Source organism: Giraffa tippelskirchi, chromosome 6 (assembly GCF_054371585.1).
Source record: "Giraffa tippelskirchi isolate mGirTip1 chromosome 6, T2T-mGirTip1v1.2.pri, whole genome shotgun sequence".
Taxonomy (NCBI): domain Eukaryota; kingdom Metazoa; phylum Chordata; class Mammalia; order Artiodactyla; family Giraffidae; genus Giraffa; species Giraffa tippelskirchi.
Genome location: NC_137280.1, coordinates 9,638,773 through 9,657,441, shown reverse-complemented (window position 1 = coordinate 9,657,441; position 18,669 = coordinate 9,638,773).

The following is an 18,669-nucleotide window of genomic DNA, read 5'->3' as shown; positions in this document are numbered from 1 at the left end:
AGGCTAGATTCCCAAACTGAAGAAACATTTTCAGGTTCATGGGAGGAAAATGTGAAGTGATCAAAGCCCCAGGCAGCTTGCTCAGATACCATACAAAATAATAGAATTTTCATTTATTTGTGAACATGATTCTTTTAGCAATTCATTGAAGGGTTATTTATTGAAAACATACTGTATGCAAATCCTGATGTCTGTGTGAAACTGCCAACTATTTTTAGAAAAGACAAATTATGGAGGCTTCAGCTGGCCAACGCGAAGCGGCCCTCAATTTTTATGTTTAAACGTTACGTATGCTACATTTTCAGCTGTACACTAAATAGGGGTGAGAGTGAAGCTGAAGAGTATTGCCCTTTATGCAGACTCCAGTGAGGCAACAGTGAAAGGCAGTGTGGAACTCTTGACCCTTTCCAAATACTCATCTATGGGAGATTGATGGATGAGACACAGGACAGTACCAGACAAGCCTTAAGTTATTACTTAGCATGTATCTGAAAGCTGTTAAAATCAACTAAATGACTGAGAACTTTGACAACTGTTTTGATCTAAACATCTAAAAGGGAAGGAAATGCTCAGGCTGGTGTCCGATATGAAAACCATCACTGACCGAGGCCTCCTCGGTGTAACTCAGTGAATGTGAATAAAGGGAGATGAAAGGTCAGAGCTGGGATGAGGGAAAGAGTGAGGATTGCATAGGGCTGCTGTATTCTTATTGCACTCAAGGCTTTGAAGATGCATGTCGGTCCTAAACAGAAGTGCAGGTGAGCAAATAAATCCCTAAGAAACGAATTGAGCTATAGCCCATCAAATTTTATTTTAAAAAGATAATTATGTTAGAATCAGTCAATTGGTGTAACAGAAATAAAGTTATTTTCATAGAACATTATCACAGGATCAATGTCTCTCATTTTGAAAAAAATAACCATTTCCCCTCCACTTCGACACTCATTTTTGATAAATGCTCCAGCTTCACCTCAGTATTAATTTTTCAGCCAGGTACTATTATACTGTGACAACCTTTTATTCCATTGTCATTGTGTCAGGTTATTGAAAAGGATAATGGGTAGATATATTTGCCTTTAGAATGTTAAGAAATAAATGGCATTCTTAATCCCTATTTATCTACAGTACTTCTTAATTTCAGAGAATGATTCTGGTGATAATTACTAGATTTTTACATTGGCAGAAAACTGAAGCTTATGTTAATAATAGTACAGTTTGATATTTATGAGTTGTTTTCTATTGCAAATATAAAATGTAGTAATCATCATTAAGATAACTTTATTTATTAAAATCTGAAAAAACCTATTATTGCTTTGAATAATCTGGCCCATTATCTCTTAATCAAGTAATAAAAAGAGATGTTAGGAGCTTGTCTTACAAATCATACAGAAAATAATCAATTTGTTATCTGTGGTCTACACTTTTCATATAAAAAAGTGTTCCCATTCTGTTTCTAACAGCTTCAACAAAGAACAAGACAGTATAAAACAACCCTCATGTTATTATTTATTGTGTATCTGAAAGTTGTGAAACTAAATAATTGAGAGCTCTGACAGGTGATTTGACCCATAAATAATTTGGGGGCTCTTTTGCTTTTATGGAGTTGAGAAAAATGAGCAAGAATAGGATTGAGTTATGCTGTAAAACTCTATCCACCTTTGGAAACAATACATATAAAAATTCATAATAATTAGATTTGCAAAAATTTTAAATTTCAATAATAATAAATAGTGATAACACATGGGGAAACATAAAATCAGATGTACTATTATTTGAAATTTAAATTTTGAAACATTTGGAAGAGTAATTTGGCAATGTGTAATATAACTAAAGATATGCACACTACCAAATATTCTGTACAAGTTAAAATAAGTTAACTAGATTTATACATTTCAACATTAATAGATTTTAAAATGATATCTAAAGAACACATTGCAGAAGAATAACTACAGTAGCAATACTCTTTAGTTAACTTTGTGTGTGTGTATACATGTTCAATCACTCAGTCATGGCCGACTCTTTGCAGTCCTGTGGACTGTAGCCTGCCAGGTTCCTTTATCCATGGCATTTCCAGACAGGAATACTAGAATGGGTTGCCATTTCCTTTTCCAGGGGATCTTCCCCACCCAGGGATCAAACCTGGGTCTCCTGCATTGCAGGAGGATTGTTTCTCAACTGAACCACCGGGAAGCCCTATTCTTACTTCTGAAAGAAAACCAGTTCTCAAGGAAATAAGACAGAATATTAATATTCATAGTTCTTTGTTTTAAATAGATGGATATTTGTTAAATTGCTGTCTGCTGTTTCCTTTATGTATGTTTTAAATATTTTTGATAGTAAAAGTACCTTATTAATGAAATCCACAGGTTATATCTTTTCCATACTTTCACCACCAGTACGTTCTCTAGGTTAACTATTTTCATTTGTTCATTCTTTCAATAAATAGATATTTACTGAACAACTGTACTTCTCTGAGCATTGGGCTACACCCTAAATAATCAAAGAAGATGCCTTCAATAGGCTTCCAGTTCAGCTAATGAACGATACAAAAACTTTTTACTATTCTTTAGAATTTTCCTATGCCCCAAATTTATGGCTTCACTTAGGAAAGACACTATCTATCTACCAAAAATAGCTCCCTTATTTTTGTATGTCTCTGCTAATGTGATTTGTTGAACCAGAGTTTTGCCAATGACTAGAAGTTATACTCATAAAGTTAAGTTCCTTTGTGTCTATAGGGAGCATTTAGGGTGTTGCAGCCTTGGAGCCCTTAATTGGTAATTCCTAGGCTTCTTTCTGGGGTTCATACATCAGAAAAAGCTTCAAAGAATGTGCACTACTTAAAAGAGGGTGATTAACATATATTTTGTTCTAATAATATTACTATCTACTGATATTGTCATTCACAGAAGAAATAATATTTTAATATAAAATCTATATATATCTGGTTCTTTATAGTGAATGCACTTAGCTTTTGGATACATTTCCTACACTGTCCTATATTTTTTACATTTTACTGTGAGCCAGTAAAAATTTTATTATGGACTAGTCTTTGAAAACTGCTGCCCTAAATGACCCCTCTGCTTCTGACTTTGTTTAACCAGCCTGAACGTGTGAAGTATTGGGAAATAGGTACATTTTCATGAAACTTCTCGCCAGTTTGAAAGGGACTTAATGCTCTTAGCCACTGATAAAACTGCTGTAATGCTTGCATATATGTTTATCAGTGAAGGAAGTGAATTTAACGCGAGTAATTACTTCAAAAGAATATATGTTTCACTCAAAAGTTAGCATTGATGCTGACAATAAACTTTGAATTTGTACCAGGCTTTCATTGTTTCTAAGACACCTATACATTATCTCTCTCTAGTGCACAACACTGATAACAAAGCCAAAGAGGAAAAAAGAACAAATGAAATCCTCATTAGATGTGGGATTCCATGTGCCTTAGTATTGGCACTGAGTTGTATTCAGAGGAATTTCAGAGGAAATTTTCCTAAAAACGTTTCCAATTTTTACTTACATCTGCTTAAAATTGTTATATATAACACACTGCAAAATCATAGCAGCATTTATCATAACTACCTCCTTCTCTCCCCAATTCTCTTACTTTTCACTAGCTGCTCCTTGTCAATTTTTCTGGAGCACCTTGCCATGGTTCAGGCTTTCCTGATATCTCAGTTGGTAAAGAATCCGCCTGCAATGCAGGAGACCCTGGTTTGATTCCTGGGCCAGGAAGATCCACTGGAGTAGGGATAGGCTACCCACTCCAATATTCTTGGGCTTCCCTGGTGGCTCAGCTGGTAAAGAATCTGCCTGCAATGTGGGAGACCTGGGTTTGATCCCTGGGTTGGGAAGATCCCCTGGAGAAGGGAAAGGCTACCCACTCTAGTGTTCTGGCCTGGAGAATTACATGGACTGTATAGTCCATGGGGTCACGAAGAGTCGGACTGAGTTACTTAAACTTTCACTTTTGCCATGGTTCTATCTTTCCCCATTCCTATTCTTTCATTATGTAAGGCATCTTAGCCTCCAGGATCTCTTCAAACTTTCTTTTCCACATTCCAATAATCCAGTTTATTTTCCTTAGAACAAAGTCTGGACAAAACTCAGCATCCAGAATTCTTATCCATTTTTTCTTTCCTCTGTTTCTGTACTTCTTTTCCGATTCTTGTGATTCAGCATTACAAACTCAGAATCAGCCCAAGAAATTCAAAACTCAACTAAGAGAAAAAGGAGCATGGGGGTACTGAGTAGCAGGAGACACAATTCTCTATAGCTAGGGTTGGGAGGGCGGAAACTGGGAAAGGCTAGGGGCATGTTATTGAAAGTTTCCCAGATCGTAATAAAGATGAGAAGATAAGATCAAACAAAATGAAAAAGCACTGGTAGTTTAGGGCATAAGATTATCAAGACAGAACATCATCCCGCCCAATCAACCTGGATGGAACACTCTGACACATACTTAGGTAAAGACTCAGTGGATAAACTCGTTCCCAGAAGAAAGATTGTGTTTAAACAATGGAAATCCCCCCCTACTTTCCCAATTAAACTAAATCTTCAGCTAGAAAAAATATAGTGTGCCCTTTGACATGAACCTATTTATTTCCTATTCTATAGGTGATGAGAGCATTCTTGGAAAGCTAAAGCAAAGATGCATGTAGTTGTTATTTTTCAGTTCCTCTTCACTTCCTATCATTAAAGTAGTATCACCTGCCTACCTGAGGTTGTTGATATTTTATGGGGCAATCTTGATTCCCAGCTTGTGATTCATCCAGCCTGGCATTTCACATGATGTACTCTGTATTTAAGTTAAAAAATCAGGCTGACAATGCATAGCCTTGTCATACTCCTTTCCCAATTTTGATCTAGTCAGTTGTTCCATAACTGGTTCTAACTGTTGTTCTTGACCATATACAGATTTCTCAGGAGACAGATAAGGTGGTCTGTTACTCTCATCTCTTTAAGAACTGTCCACAGTTTGTTGTGATCCACATAGTTAAAAGCTTTCACATAGTCAAAGAAACAGAAGTAGCTGTTTTTCTGGTACTCCCTTGCTTTCTCCAAGCAGGCTTTTGTTTATTCTCAAGCTTATTAGAGTCAGGGGTCCATTTAAAATCCTGATGAAAACCTGTGGAGCTTCAGGGCCATACGAGACTACAGGTAAAGGAAAAGATTGCTTTCTGTCTCTTTTACTTTCCAATCTGCCATAAATGGCACATACTGTCAGACTTTTATCCCTCCTAGGCTTCTGTAGACTACACTTGTAATAGGTATCTCCCTATTTGTAAGGCCTCCTCAGACAACCATTTTGCCTTTTTGCATTTCTTTTTCTTGGGGATGGTTTTGATCACCATCTCCTATACAATGTTACAAAACTTTGTCCATAGTTCGTCAGGCATTCTGTCTATCAGGTCTAATCCCTTGAATCATTTTGTCACTTCCACTGTATAATAGTAAGGGATTTGATTTAGGTCATAGGGGCCTAGTGGTTTTCCCTACTTTCTTCAATTTAACTCTGAATTTTGCTCTGAGTTTAACTCTGAAGATAGGAAGTGGAGCTGGTCCCTTCAAGTATCAATGTTTAAAGAACTAGGAGCTTAACAACTTAACAGCTTTTTAGGCTGTAAAATTAATTATCATTTTTAACCACAATAAGACCTAGAACTAACACCAACAAAAAAAAAAAGTTATTTTCATCATAGGGGACTGGAATGCAAAGGTAGGAAGTAAAGAGATACCTGGAGTAACAGGCAAGTTTGCCCTTGGAATACAAAATGAAGCAGGGCAAAGGCTGAGTTTCGCCAAGAGAGTGCACTGGTCATAGCAAATACCTTCTTCCAGAAACACAGGAGATGACTCTGCACATGGACATCACAAGATGGTCAATACTGAAATCAGATTGATTATATTCTTTGCAGCCAAAGATGGAGAAGCTCTATACAATCAGCAAAGACAAGACCGGGAGCTGATTGTGGCTCAGATCATGAACTCCTTGTTGCTAAATTCAGACTTAAACTGAAGAAAGTAGGGAAAACCACTAGACCATTCAGTTATGACCTAAATCAAATCCCTTACTATTATACAGTGGAAGAGACAAAATGATTCAAAGGATTAGATTTGTTAGACAGGGTGCTGGGAGAACTATAAACAGAAGTTCGTAACATTATATAGGAAGTGGTGATCAAAACTATCCCCAAGAAAAAGAAATGCAGAAAAGGCAAATTGGCTGTCTGAGGAGGCCTTACAAATAGCTGAGAAAAGAAGAAAAATTAAAGACACAGGAGAAAGGGAAAGATATACCCATCTGAATGCAGAGTTCCAAAGAATAGTAAGGAGAGATAAGAAAGCCTTCCTAAGTGAAAAATGCAAATAAATAGAGGAAAACAATAGAATGGGAAAGACTAGAGTTCTCTTCAAGAAAATTAGAGATACCAAGGGAAAATTTCATCCAAAAATGGACACAATAAAGAGTAGAAATGATATTGACCTAAAAGAAGCTGAAGAGATTAAGAAGAAGTGGCAAGAATACACAGAACTATACAAAAAAATTTTCATATCCCGGATAATCACGATGGTTTGACCACTCAGCGAGAGCCAAACATCCTAGAGTGTGAAGTTAAGTGGGACATAGAAAGCGTCCCTATGAACAAAGCTAGTGGAAGTGATGGAATTCCAGCTGAGCTATCTCACAACCTAAAAGATGCTCTTAAAGTGCTGCATTCAACATGCCAGCAAATCCGTAAAACTCAGCAGTGGCCACAGGACTGGAAAAGGTCAGTTTTCATTCCAATCCCAAAGCACAGCAATGCCAATGAATGTTCAAACTACCGTACAATTGCGTTCATTTCACACGAGCAAGGTCATGCTCAAAATTCTCCAAGTTAGGCTTCAATAGTATGTGAACGGGGAACTTCCAGATGTACAAGCTGGATTTAGAAAGGGCAGAGGAACCAGAAGTACATTACCAACATCTGTTGGATCATAGAAAAAGCAGGAGAATTCCAGAAAAACATCTACTTCTGTTTCGTTGACTATGTTAAAGCCTTTGACTGTGTGGATCACAACAAACAGTGGAGAATTCTTAGAGATGGGAATACCAGACCACCTTATCTGCCTCCTGAGAAACCTGTATGCAGGTCAAGAAACAACAGTTAGGACCAGACATGGAACATGACACCACCTTTATGGCAGAAAGCCAAGAGGAACTAAAGAATCTCTTGATGGAAGTGAAAGAATAGACTGAAAAAGTCGGCTTACAACTCAGCATTCAAAACACTAAGATCATGGTATCCATTCCCATCACTTCATGGCGAATAGATGAGGAAACAGTGACAGACTGTATTTTCTTGGCTTTTCTTATTTTCTTGGCTCCAAAACTGTGGATGGTGACTGCAGCCATGAAATTAAAAGGCACTTGCTCTTTGGAAGAAGAGCTATGACAAACCTAGATGGCGAATTAAAAAGCAGAGACACTACTTTACTGACAAAGGTCCATATAGTCAAAGCTCTGGTTTTTCCATTAGTCATGTATGGTTGTGAGAGCTGGACCTTAAAGAAAGCTGCTGCTGCTAAGTCACTTCAGTCGTGTCCGACTCTGTGAGACCCCATAGATGGCAGCCCACCAGGCTCCACCGTCCCTGGGATTCTCCAGGCAAGAACACTGGAGTGGGTTGCCATTTCCTTCTCCAATGCATGAAAGTAAAAAGTGAAAGTGAAGTCGCTCAGTCATGTCCAACTCTTCACGACCCCATGGACTGCAGCCTACCAGGCTCCTCAGTCCATGGGATTTTCCAGGCAAGAGTACTGGAGTGGGTTGCCATTGCCTTCTGAGTGCTGAAGTCTTGATGCTTTTGAACTGTAGTGCTGGAGAAGACTCTTGAGAGTCTGTTGGACAACAAGGAGATCAAACCAATAAATCCTAAAAGAAATCAACCTTGAATATTCATTGGAAGGACTGATGCTGAAGCTAAAGCTCCAGTACTTTCGCCACCTGGTGCAAAGTGACAACTCATTAGAAAAGACCCTGATGCTGGGAAAGATTTAAGTCGAGAAGAGAAGGGGCTGACAGAGGATGCGCTGGTTGGATGGCATCACCGACTTAATGGGCATGAGTTTGGGCAAACCCTGGAAGATGGTGAGGGACAGGGAAGCATGGTGTGCTGCAGTCCAAGGGGTTGCAAATAATTGGATACAACTGAATGACTGACCAATAAAAACCACAGATGTGGATAAATAGATGTAACTCTAAAGCTGGTCATAACACTAAATGCCAATGATGCAAACAATGTTATAAACAGAAGGAGGAAGCATTTCCAAATTTTCCGTGAAGAAAAGTGACAGGAGAAATTCCCTGGTGGCCCAGTGGCTAAGGCTCCATGCTACCACTGTAGGGGGTATAAGTTCTATCCCTGGTTGGGAACTGAAGATCCCCCAAGCTCCAGGATGGGGTCAGAAAAACAAAAGTGACCAAAATACAACATAATCATTTTTTGGCTAAGTGTCTCTGTAAAGGGTTCTCACTAAAGCAGCCACCCAAGTCTTATGCTCCATTTCTTCTAGATGTGGTAGGTCAAGATGCCATAAGGCGCTTTTTCCAGATGTATTGCATTTTAAAGCACTTACTCTCAAGAACTTTTTGAAGTTTGGCTGGTACTACTTTGCTCATTGACTCATGTTTAGATTAGAGTAACAAATGATCAAGCTGAAACTCATTCTGAAACAAAATTCCTTTCCCCCCACAATATAGTACATAAACCAAGCTGCAGCCTTTGCATTTTTGCCATCTGGCCTGCAGTGTGAGATGATATTAGTAGCATGTCAGGAAATTTTTTCCCCCACTCCTTTCAAAAAAAAAAAAAGGAAAAGAAAAAAATAATCCTAATCTATAGTATGAAGAGTATTAAATGAAACATCTGCCTCACTGAATGAGTAGATGAACTTTGCAGTCTGCAAGCTGCTGGCGTTTGTGAAGTGCATGTTTACATTGCTGACTGTTGTAAATTTTCAAGATGGTGACATGAAATTGACTTACTAAAATATCTTATTCAAATCTCTTAAAACACATGTTTCATTTAATTTTTTTCTTTTTTTTTACTCCTTTAATGTCCTTATTCTTGATGAAAGGCATTGCCAATTGAGACAGTGAGAGGTTGCTAAGATTCTAGTCAAGCTGAAGCCACTGAGTAGTTAAAAAAAATTACATAATAAAATCTGCCAAGAGCTAGCACAAACCTCTTGTTAATGCAGGCCTAGAATACTCGATGCTAAAAGATGCCAATAAAAGAGTCATAGAATTTAGGCAAATGCTATGAAGAAAAGAACGAAGGTGGTGTTCAAATATTTTAAAGGAAAGATTCTTTAAAAAAATAATATCTGCTTGATGGGTGATGATAAACTCTACTAAATTCGGTCCTATTTAGTGAACAAAGCTCAGAGAGTGGATGTTTCTCAATATTTTCTTAAAATATTAACACTTTGGAAAATACCCCACTGCCCAGTTAGAGATTTAAGCTTCACTGAGGACATGTCTTAATCTAAGTTTCAAGTTTCTCTCTCTAGAGTATAAATTTCCCATTTTTTTCTACCAAAACTGTATCAAATGTCAACACATACTCCAAAAACAAATACCTTTTCCCCAATTTGTTCGGTATTCAGAACGCAGGCTCCTCTGTCCATGGGATTCTCCAGGCAAGAATACTGGAGTGGGTTGCCATTTCCTTCTCAAGGGGATTTTTCCCACCCAGGGATCGAACCTAGGTCTCCTGCATTGTAGGCAGATTCTTTACTAACTGAGCTACCAGGGAAACCAATACATATAGACATATCCACACTCATTTCACTCACGACCCTTGAATGTGAAGTCTGACCTGACAACTAATTTCCAATGAAATATATTTCTCTACAGGAGAGTGTTTTGTTTTTTTTTTTTTAATCAATGTGCATTCATGTAGTGTCTACTGCTGCTATATTATTCCTGCATTACTTTCTGAATAAGGAGGGATGGCTCTCATTTCTACTGCCTAAATTCTTGTTTTCCTTCCATCTTCCCTTCCTTTTTTCCTTTCTTCTTTTGCAGAGCACAGTCCTAGTCTGACATAGATAAGTAGACAAGCAAATATAATACAGAGCGATTTGACTGCAACAGTGATAATTATAGGGAGCTGTGGGAATTCATAGAATGAGAATTTAATCTAGGTGTGGGGTCAGAGAAGGACTTTAAGATCAAACAACATCTAAACAAGGACCCAAGAGAAAAGTGAGTTAGTCAGTAAAGGAGTGGAGTGAAAGAGAAAAGATCTAGAGCAGCAAGAATCATTGAAATCCTTGAGAGCAGTTTTGTGCAAGTTTAACACAGCATAAGTTGAGGAACTTCAAGAAATAAGTTTAGAAAGCCATCTAGGGATGGGGTAAAACACCAGACACGCTATGCCATCCAGGGTTTGAATTTTGTGTGTGTGTGAGGGCAATGAAAAGCCAATGAAATTTGAAGGATCATATAATCAGATGTTCACTTTTTGAAAGTTCTTTGAGTGGCTCTTTGATAGGGAGAATATATTGGAAAATAAGCAGGAAGGCCTAGAAGTGGTAGGAACATCTAGGGCCCTACTTTGGTCATTCAGATGGGAAGGAATGTGAACACACAGAAGTGGGATGCGTGGAGGAGAGGAAGCAGATTTGAGCCATCTCCAGGACAACGTTTATAGGAATGATTCGAGTGGTACATGGTTGCACTGTACTGCAGTGAAAACAGGCCGTGGCCAAGCAACCCCATGGAGTGTGGCCCACCAGGGTCCTCTGACCATTGGATTCTCCAGACAAGAATACTGGAGGGGGTGCCATGCCCTCCTCCAGGGGATCCTCTGACCCAGCAAATGACCCCTGTCTCTTATGTTTCCTGCGTTGACAGACTAGTTCTTTACCATTAGTGCCACCTGGGAAGCGCAAACTTATAAATAAAGGCCTCCAACCTTAGGGACCCTTCCCACATTCACTTGACCTTTAGGTCGAGTTCAAATGCAATCCAGGAATCTGTTATTCAGAGCTGATCACCCTCTCAACCTCTGGGCTATCATTTTTGGCAAGCACTTTGGTTACTTACTCATGGCTAATGTGGCTGCTGCAGCCTGTGGCATTTCCCCTGGGAACAGAGACCCTGCCTTTGGATCTCCTGGCCCTAGCAAGCTCCTAGCATAGTGACTGCACATGATAGGTGCTCAGCTCATACTTGCGGAGTTGAATTTTTCATGTCTACTCACAGCACGTGTTTCTGCAGCTGCTTTTGGAAGCATCTTGTTCTTTGCCATGTTTTTCCAATCAGGTTAGCAAGCAGAGAACTAAAACTCAAGACTATGATGGACATGCTGTCACAGGAGTAGAATAAATTGTAAGCAAATGAAAGGAATTTGTCCACTCATTTAGTTTTAATTTCTCATATTCTTGCAAAGTGTTGCCACCAGCAAACATGAACTTCAGTAAAGCAATGAGAGAAATAAGAGGTACAAATTACTTACTAATGATCAAAAGTTCATATTTATACTTAATTATATCCTAATTTTTTATGATCCATGAGTGATCTTTATGTTTCTTCTGTTCTAAGAAAGAGAAAGGGGAAGCTACTACTTAAAATAATAACTTAGTCTCTTCATATGTGTGCTAATGTATTAAAACACTGAATCCTCCCATAAGAGGAAATCTAAGGGAAATGGGATAGTGAACCAGACTGCTTCTTCTTTAAGTGAATCTGTTCCTAGTTCTAATTTTTTTTAAAAATATTTGTTTCTTCAGTTAACCAGGAACTTGTAGAGCCAGAAAATACTCTAGAGGTAGCTAGAGTAGCTAGGGTCTTCAAATAACATTCTAAGGAGTCCTAGGGTTCTGGAGGGTTGGCTCCTGAGCCTCAGGGAAGGGTGAGCAGTGACCGAGAGGGAAGAGTTGGGACTGCTCTCCCCCGCTTCTTCCAGAGTACTGAGCGTGTATCTCATGTTTTTGTTCCTTGGCAAAAGGAATTTGGGGGCTCAACAAAACTCAAACCTAAAACCTACAAAGACCGTCTTATTGACAGATGAGCCACTGAGGCACAGAGAAGGTCATGCAGCTGAGCATCACGTTAAGGGTCTACAGCAGAAAGACCCAGCTTCTAATAACAACACTGCTGCCTGCAAGGCTAGTGATCCTGGAAAAATTACTTAATTTCCTGAAGCTTCAGGCTCCTTATCTGTAAAATGGTTTCTGAAGGGATTTGATGAAAGAATATAAGGAAATAATTTACCACAGCAACTGGCATATAGCCAATATTCAAGAACTGTATTGATAGATGTTGGAAGTAGTGGCAGTGATAGCAGTAGAACCTTAGTTCTGACACAGATCTTTTTACTCTGCATCCGTGTTTTTCCTCATATGCCTCCACAGAGAAACAAGCACATACATGAGTAAATAAAAATTTTCTGCATTATGGCTCATCCAAAGGAAAGATAAAGTTAAGAAGTTTATTTCAGGAAAAGTTAAGGCTTTTCATTTTCTTTGCAGGATATACATGCATTTTCACATAAGGAAAGAAAAGGGGTATGAAAGTGGGGATAAAAATACATAATTTAGTATTCTAAGAAACAAGTGTCTTAAAGTAATGTGCAATGACTTGGATGATAAATATAAAGGTATTTTTCAGAAGGATGGCTAAGTCACGCCACAGAGTAAAACAATGTTTGTCTCTCAACAAGAACTTATATTTTTGTCTCCAGGAGAATAATGTTTACAACACTAAACGAAATAAAACTTGCTAAAAAACGACTAAGGAAATACAGAGAGATTTTATTTGTCTTTCACTTGCTTTTTAAGTAATTCCTAACAATGAGTTCATCATCATGTATTCTTCCACGGAATTACAACTTCACTTAACGTTTGGTAAAAATGAATAAAAATTCCTGGGTGAATTTGAATTTGGAGAGTAATTTTGAAAGATGTAGAAATCCCAAGTTTATGCTTGATTTTCTTCTGGAACATATAACTCTGTTTATTGTAATACAAAGTATCTATATCACTTGCAAAAGTGGATTATTTTCTCATAGAAGCATAGACTCCTTTAGCAATCTGAAATATTTATTCCATTCCATTTTTTAAGGCTTGGTGATATTTTTGTATTATAATATTGAAAAAGAACAGTTTAGAGAAACTCCTTTGGTGTTTTAAATGAAATATGTATAATTTTTCACCCTCTAGAGGAGGAGGAAAGCTCACAAATTCATTGAGTTTATGTACAGTTATGAAAAAAAGTGGCATAATTAAGCTTTAATCATATAATTAAGTTTTAATTGGTATAATTAAGTTATTTTTACACAAAAATTAAAAAAAAAAGTTTTATGAGACACCAAAAATATATTTTGAATGTTGGTTTCAAAGACTCTAATAGGGATAAACAGTTGGCATATAAAATTTATTACTCTTAGTAGAAATTTGAAGTGAAAAGTAAAAACGTGGTTCTACTTTTTTTCACAAGATCATCTGCTTTCTGATAGTCTTTTGTCTCTTCTATAAATGATTGAAATTGCTAAATAAAAATAGGGACCAAGAATTCTGAGTTCAAGTGTGATGAGTTGGTCTTCATTTCCCAACTTGGTCAGCTCATCTATAAAATGAGATTATTGTCAATTCTGCTGATTTGAGTTCTACTAATGAAAAGTTAACTTTTAAAAGCTTGGTCCAGTTCAACTACAATAACCATAATGATGAAATTTTGTTTTCAGTGGGAAATTTCAAGGAGAATAAGCTATTTTTACAAAATAATTATTTTATACAACATTCCTCCATTCAACAAATACTTTTTTGGGATCACGTATGTGACTAAGCACTGTTTCAGTCACTGTGGATACAGCAGTGGGCCAAATAGACAAAAGCTCTGCCTCCAGCATCAAACGTTTCAGTGACAATAAGAGAAAGTGAATAATAGCAGGCAGTGATAGGCACTCTGAAGAAAATAAATCAGGATAAAGAGATAAGAAATGGCAAATTCTCAACTCACAGGCCCCCATTTAGTTCCAGATTAATTAAGCAACTAAATTTTACCAATAGTTTTCTATAAGAGAAAACTTACAAATTGCAAGTGACTTTCTTTTGATCTTTGAATGTATAATGTCTTCACAAACATAAAAGCAAATAAAAAACCCACAAATAAAAAGATCAACCCATTAGCCTATATAATCATTAACAACTTCTATCCCCTAAACAAATTATTACAACTAAAAGGTAAATGGAAAAATGGGAAACATTTGCTACCATTATGAAAATGAAGAGTTAGTATTAAAATATAAAGATACAAATCGGTGAGAAAACAATATAACATATAAATAATTACTGAATAAAACTAACTTATATGTGACAAAACTAACATTTTAGTAATCAAGATGTATAAGCTAAAGTAGCTTTAAATACAGGAAAAAATATATATTTTTTTTAAAAAAAGCACACAATACTGGCAAGGTTACAATGAGATGAGCACCTTTATTCATGATAGAAATGTGAGTCAGTGTCTGCCTATGAATAAAAGCAGAATCCATTAAGAACCACAAACAAACTTTTTCTCTTTGGCCCAGAAATGCTACTTATTAATACTGCTAATGGTAAGAAAAAAAAATCCATGAAAATATAGGGATAAATATACCAAAATTTAGAAGTACTCATCCCTGGATTGTAGGATTATTAGGGATTTTAATTATCCTCTTTATACATTTTTTACTTTTAAAGACTTTTCACATACACACACACACAAAACATTTACTACCAGGGCAAGCAGTAAAAACTAAGAAGGAAAAGGAAAACAGGTAGAGGGAAGAGTAAAAGACAGAAGGAGGGTTTTTTTGATTGGTTTCTACCTCTGCATGGAAACCTCATCCATTTTCTTCACAAATCAGAGATATACTCATAATGGGAAAATAATAAATTTCCAAGAAAAAGTAAGGCCTGGCTAAGAAATCATACTTTGAAAAGTAATTAACAATACAAAGATCATAGCACATTCCCTAGAGCTATTTTTGTGGATTACCCCTGAGAGAGTAGCTATATATCATAGAAAAGTCATTCTGAAGAAGGGTAATGAGGGAAATCTCTTTGTAGGATTTTAGCTCTGTTTTCCTCATTGTTTCAACTTGAAAGTCTCTGGAAAGATATTCCAGTAACTTCCCTTGCATTCAGGTTCTAGAAGCCTAGAAAAATCAAGCATTTGTTAGCATGTGTGTTGTTGACAGTAATATGATTTATTATTGTGATTTTAAAAAATCTTACCGGAATTCCCACATTAGCCTCAGGACACAGCTAGTAGGTCTTAGGTATTTTGTAGGCCAGTGAGTGTTTTGGATTTCCTGATGGACATTTCATTTAAACTGTTTAGCTAGCAGCAGAGCATTTAGAATTGGTGTCTGCAGGATCTTAGGGTACAGCACAAAATGAAGAACTTTATGCCTATTTATGCGTTCGACTTCATCACATTCAAAAAACTTGTTGTTTATTTAGGATTAGCCAGGACCCCTCTGAAAACACAGGAACAGTCTGAAGTATCCAAGAATACACATGACTTTCAGCTAAAGAATTATGCTTCAGACTATAAAGAATCCACCTGAAATGCTGGAGACCTGGGTTCGATCCCTGGTTGGGGAGACCCTTTGGAGGAGGGCATGGCAACCCACTCCAGTGTTCTTGTCCAGAGAATTCCAGAAGAGCCTGGTGGGCTACAGTCCACGGGGTCGTAAAGAGTCAGACACAACCAAGTGAATAAGCACAACGCAGCACAGAACTTAAACCACAATACAGTACTGAGCAAATAGAAATTTCAATTTAATGAATTAAAGTAACTTAAGACCTATGTTCTAAACAGCTAAAGTAGTTTTCTAAAGGTTTAAATATTGTCTTAACATTTATTATTATAATGCATTTAATATTCTACTATTAACTAGTTACACATTTATAGAGAATGTTTATAAAGATATAGAAATATGTTCTATACCGTGACGCATTTCAGCAGGTTACAATTTCTATATATATAGCAGAGAATTCAGGATCACAGTTGCCTCATATGTTTGAGATTTTTGAGGCCATACTTGGGATCCTACACTAGAAAGGATCCTCAGTCATCAGTTCAGTTCAGTTCAGTGCAGTTGCTCAGTCGTGTCCGACTGTGACCCCATGGACTGCAGCACGCCAGGCCTCCCTGTCCACCACCAACTCCCGGAGTTTACACAGACTCATGTCCATTGAGTTGGTGATGCCATCCAACCATCTCATCCTCTGTTGTCCCCTTCTCCTCCCGCCTTCAATCTTTCCCAGCATTAGAGTCTTTTCTAATGAGCTGGTTCTTCATATCAGGTGGCCAAAGTATTGGAGTTTCAGCTTCAACATCAGTCCTTCCAATGAACACCCAGGACTGATCTCCTTTAGGATGGACTGGTTGGATCTCCTTGCAGCCCAAGGGACTCTCAAGAGTCTTATCCAACACCAAAGTTCAAAAGCATCAGTTCTTCAGTGCTCAGGCTTCTTTATGCTCCAGCTGTCACATCCATACATGACTACTGGAAAAACCATAGCCTTGACTAAACAGACCTTTATCGGCAAAGTGATGTCTCTGTTTTTTAATATGCTGTCTAGGTTTGTCATAGCTTTTTCTTCCAAGGAGTGAGCGTCTTTTAATTTCATGGCTGCAGTCACCATCTGCAGTGATTTTGGAGCCCAAGAAAATAAAGTCTGTCACTGTTTCCATTGTTTCCCCATGTATTTGGCATGAAAGGATGTGACCGGATGCCATGATCTTAGTTTTCTGAATGTTAAGTCTTAAGCCAACTTTTTCACTCTCCTTTTTCACCTTCATCAAGAGGCTCTTTCATTCTCTTCACTTTCTGCCATAAGGGTGGTGTCATCTGCATATCTGAGGTTATTGATATTTCTCCCATAATCTTGATTCCAGCTTGTGCTTCATCTAGCCCGGCATTTTGTATGATATATTCTACATATAAGTTAAATCCTCTGACAGTATATACAGCTTTGACGAACTCCTTTCCCAATTTGGAACAAGTCTGTTGTTCCATGCCCGGTTCTAACTGTTGTTTCTTCACCTGCATGCAGATTTCTCAGGAGGCATGTAAGGTAGTCTGGTGTTCCCATCTCTTTAAGAATTTTCCACAGTTTGTTGTGATCCACCAGTCAGAGGCTTTAGCATAGTCAATGAAGCAGAAGTAGATAGTCTTTTGGAGCTCTCTTGCTTTTGTATGATCCAAAGGATGCTGGCAATTTGATCTCTGGTAAACTTAGTTTGCGTCTATTCCTTTCATCACTGCCGTTTCATCCCTTGTCATTTCTTCTTTAGATTATTCACATTTCGGATTACACTATACTAATTTTTCACAAAGTTCACAGCAGTTAACTTCTAACATTCTTCTGAAGTACCTTTGGTCTTCAAGGTGACATTTTTTATCTTTTTTTACTCACTACTACGTTCTCAGTGCCTACACAGTTAGTGCTTGGAACATGTTTATCACTATTGAGATAGTGAAAAAGATGGTAAAATTTAACATAAACATTGGAATGGAAAATAAAGCAACTCTTTCCACCACACTATAAAGAATTTCTGATTTTATAACCAACAAGAACCTACTGTATAGCACAAGGAACATCTGTAATAACTTATATGGGAAAAGAATCTGAAAAAGAATGGATATATGTCTCTGTATAACTGAATCACTTCTCTGTGTACCTGAAACTAATACAGCATCGTAAGTCAACTACTGTTGTTGTTCAGTCACCCAGTGATATCCAACTCTGCGATTCCTCCCTGTCCTTCTCCATCTCCCAAAGTTTGCCCAACTTCATGTCCACTGTATCGGTGATGCCACCCAGCCATCTCATCCTCTGTCCTCCCCTTCTCCTTCTGCCCTCAATCTTCCCTGGCATCAGGGTCTTTTCCAATGAGTCTGCTCTTCCCATCGGTGCCCAAAATACTGGAGCTTCAGCTTCAGCATCAGTCCTTCCAACGAATATTCAGGGTTGATTTCCCTTAAGATTGACTGTTTTGATCTTGCTGCCCAAGGGGCTTTCAGGAGTCTTCTCCAACACCACAGTTCGAAAGCATCAATTCTTTGGCACTCTGCCCCTTCTTTATGGTCCAGCTCTCTACAACCGTATGTGACCACTGGGAACACCATGGCCTTGACCATGCAGACCTTTGTCGGCAGAGTAATGTCTCTGCTTTTCAACAAACTGTCTAGGTTTGCCATAGCTTTCCTGCCAAGAAACAATCGTCTTCTGATTTCATGGCTGCAGTCACCATCCACGGTGACTTTAGAGCCCAAGAAGAGGAAATCTGTCACCACTTCCACCTTTTCCCTTTCTATTTGCCATGAAGTACTGGGGCCAGATGCCACGATCTTAGTTTTTTTTAATATTTAATTTTAAGGTGGCTCTTTCACTCTTCTCCTTCACCTTCATCAAGAGGCTCTTTAGCTCCTCTTTGCTTTCTGCCATTAGAGTGGCATCATCTGCATATGTGAGGTTATTGATGTTCCTCCAGCCTATCTTGACTGCAGCTTGTAACTCATCCAGCCCAGCATTTCTCAGGATGTGCTCAGTGTGTGGGTTAAACAAATAGGGTCACAGCAGACAGCCCTGTCGTACTTCTTTCTCAATCTTGAA